The sequence below is a fragment of the Brachionichthys hirsutus genome, unplaced genomic scaffold, assembly GCF_040956055.1.
Source record: "Brachionichthys hirsutus isolate HB-005 unplaced genomic scaffold, CSIRO-AGI_Bhir_v1 contig_257, whole genome shotgun sequence".
Classification (NCBI taxonomy): domain Eukaryota; kingdom Metazoa; phylum Chordata; class Actinopteri; order Lophiiformes; family Brachionichthyidae; genus Brachionichthys; species Brachionichthys hirsutus.
The window spans coordinates 2,516-6,439 of record NW_027180397.1 but is presented as its reverse complement, the minus strand read 5'-3'; positions in this window follow the sequence as shown (position 1 = coordinate 6,439).

Here is a 3,924-nt window from a genome sequence, read left to right as displayed (position 1 = left end):
GTCTGTGTGAGTCGGGCACTGTAACCACATCTCCTTTAATGCAGCAAGATAAAGTTTATTTGACTGTAACCATAACTCTGCTTTTAGATGTCGCAAATATTCTCTGATGCACAAAAAGTAACTGATGACAAGTTTCCTTTGCACCTAAACCCCCCCCCCCCTGATAGCTCCGTTCGGGGGATGCTGGTATTCATTCCGTTTTCTGTCACATTCCTTCTAAAGCCTGGCAGAAGAAACATTTTTGGAAAGAGCTTTGTCTGGAACCAGGCAGCACCTCCTCAGAGGAACCTGCCCAGTGCACCGGCCTCTAAAACGAGTATAGGTGCACAATCAATACGTACCGGCAACTAAAATAGACTTGTGCTAATAAGGCTAAAGCAACACTGTCAGCTCTATTATGTACTTTAATGTGAACATGCAAAGAAAATGTTTGCATACCGATGATTAGCTTGCGCTAAATACTCTGAGGTGACACAAGCACGCACGTCTATTGGCTGCAGTTGAACCAAAGGAAGACCTTTCGCCTTCAGAGACAAGATTCGGCTGTTAGTTCTGACGTTTTCGTCCACGACGGCTGAATTTTGAACCTGCAGACTCAGGTCATTGCTCCGCTGTGTGCTGTTTGCTTTTCAGCCTAGGCCGTTTTCAGAAGGATGTGTCTGCATCGGAACGTTTGAAGGTCACGATAAAGATATCGGTTGTCTTAGTCGACGTATGGCGTTTGGTCGTCTGAAGTTTCAGGCTACGTTTTTTTTTGCTTACGTACTGTGTGCCGAGAGAGGAGATGCCTTCGGTCGGGGCACGGCTTCTTCGTGCACGACTGGACTGAGAGAGGCTTTAAGCATGACCACTCAAACAGGATGCAGTGCGAGGCAGTTCACTTGTGTGTGTGTGTGTGTGTTGCACGTCTCACGCATTCCTGCATCAGGGTTGTGCAGAGGGTGCTTGGCCTTCCAGAGCAATGTTGCATGGTAGTCGGCCGAGTAACAAAGAGCGTAAGAGAAGTCTAAGCCGGGCTGCTGTTTCTTTCCAGCGCCACCTGTGCGTCTGTTACTGCGGGATTTGTACCTCCTCAATCACTGACACGCGTGGATTATCTGTATTTAAGGCAAATACCCGACGCAAGCCGCGTCTTGTGTAGCGAGCAATCAGACACTTGAATACGACATATCTTTCCCTTTGTGCACAGAATCTGCTACCAGTACAATTACTGTAATTACACCTGAAAACATTGTTGGAAGGAGGTTACATTTAAAATTCAATGCATTTAAAAAAAACACACACACACAGACATCCCGAGGCAATGGTTTCTAAAAATGTTTTTACGTGACATAATATGTGTTCTTTTTCCAGGCAGGTGTTTGTTGTTTTTGCCAATAAGGTGCGCCGGCCTCGCTCGAAACGAAAGGTTGAAGGTGAGTCAACCAATCAGGATTCATTCCTCAGAAAAACTGGCATATCAAGAGGAAGTCCTGTTGAACAATGCTGATAATCTCCCTCACCAGAAACTTTCTCACTCCCTGTGCAGGTGCAGGTGGAAGTCTGCCCCCCCCCCCCAAAAAAAAGATCCTTTCTTTTTCTTGTGTTTGGCTTTCACTGCTGCCGTCATGGTCCGTTCGCCGTCTATGCAGCCGGGGAGGTTATATTTACTCATATAATACATATAATATGTATGGGGATTTGTGTTTGTATGAAGAGGATGAATACGTTGAATTATCAATCGGGGGGGGGGGCTGTTTGTTGACACAGAAGCAAGATGACATAGTATTCCAGTGGGGTGCCTGAACATCTGACATTATGTCTCGAAGCGAAGAATCGGTGTGTTTGTGCGATGAATCTTGCATTTACGTATGTGCGTGTGTGATTTGGGCTGCGTTGGAAGGATAGTAAACTCGTGAGCCGGTGCTCCGTCATGCACGGCGAGGCTTCAGCGGCACAATGGCGGCGTGATGGGTGTGACTGTCTCCGGGATTAAAGTAGGAGAATGGATCCATGCAGAAACAGACAGGTTCCACTGCCTCGCTCGCGCCACGCAGACTCCTCCTCAACCACAAGCAGGCAATCCTGATGAATCCTCGCAAATTTCACCTCATCCAGGGTCAACGTTGGGAGTTAGAATTTGAATTCTGCGTCTGAAGGTGCCAGGATTGAGCCGATGAAACACATTTCATCGGAACCCCCCCCCCCTCCCCCTCCACCTTCAGCTTAATTGATTTGTTTGTGTATCAACTTTTTATTCGGGAGACCATTTGAATGGACTGATGGATTTGCACACCAAATGTTGTCCCATCGTGCTGCTTTGCATGCCGAGCGGCTGTCCCTTAACCCGGCACCATTTGTCATGAACGTCCGTCTCCCCGGTCGTCCAGTCAGACGCTGGTCCTGCCAAATAACTCACACATGAGGTGTTCAAAAGGGATCCGGCTTAGCTGAAGGCCTGATTAGATAAAGAACTTGAAATGGTCAGAAGAAGCGAATGCGTAATTTCTGCCACTAGGGGGCTCTGAAACAAACGTAACAGACGTAATTAAAGTGGGAATGTGGGATCATCAGCTTTATGAATAAAATGACGTTGAACAATCCAACAAAATATTACATCAAATAAATTATTGGGCTCTAAACCCTTTGAATTTGGCAGGACCCCCCCCCCCCCCCCCGATTGGTCCACGTCAGGATGGCGCCTGATGAAGTTGAGGCGAGCCGTCCAGCAGATTATTTCGTGGCTTTGTTTTCACTCTCACATTGCTTCTGTCTTTCTCCTAGAGTCCAACGTCTAATCCCGATTGACAGAGACTCTCTGTCTGAGGGACGGGAGCGTCCGTTGGAAGTGGATCCGAACTCTACCCCTCTACTTTCAGACTGACAGACACGAGTGGCGTCAGACCCCCGGAGACCCTCGTGTAAGAACACTGCTCGTCTCGTCTCCTCGTCCCCGTCTCGCTGCTGTCTCGTAGCTGCTTGACCTGTCTTACTGCCTCGTTTGTCATCTCCAATCAGTCGCTCTTTTGAGCCGCTCTGACAGACAGGGGTATTAACCGCCCCTGTCTGGTGTTGAGAGCTGGGCTTTGCTCCTGAATAGAGAAATATGTATGAACACCATAGGAAAACATGTAATGACACACACTGGCACACTCCCACCAACAGCTGCTGCTCTCTCTCTCTGAGTGTGTGTGTGTGTGCTGGCTCTCAGCAGTCTGAACTCTGATTCTGGGGTTGTTTCCTTTGTTTGGCTTTGCTTTCACCACTGATCTTTATTGTTACTGTCATTTAACTTTATGACCTCTTCAAAGGTGTGTGTTTGAGAGAGAGAAAAAAGATTGCATAGAATAAAGATTCACCCCTAAATTAAAGATGGTGCAATTAAGGAAAAGTGCAATTAGAAATCTTATAATCCAGTAAAGTCTTTTTTTTTTTTTTTTTAACCTGTCTGTACAGCGGGAATCGTCTAATCCAGAAATGCGATACATGCATTGTTTTGGGATGAGATTATTTAGGCCATTTTATACACATGCAGCAGGTGAAATTTACGATCATTTTTGTTTGTTTTGGATGTAAAGTATTAATTAAACATCAACAACTTCATTTGTACACAGAAAGAGTAATCGAGTATCGTCACCTCTCATCGCTGGAGAAAACTCAATGGAGCGAGGAATCGTGGGTAGGTTTTTTGTGCTTTTCTGGTGCCTGTGATGAAACGCTAATCTCATTTGATCTAAAATGACCTTTTTAACCTTTGTGGATAAAAGACAATCATCGCACTGCAAACCTGACCTACAGTGGCGTGCCGTAAACCGCAAAGCATGCTGGGATACCTGGCTACCTGAACGACAGTCACCGTTGTTTTTTTTTTAAGTTAAATATTCTCTCGTGACAGGAGAACATGTGAAACGTAAATGGCGCGGGTGCATCGCGGGTCTGCTGTGG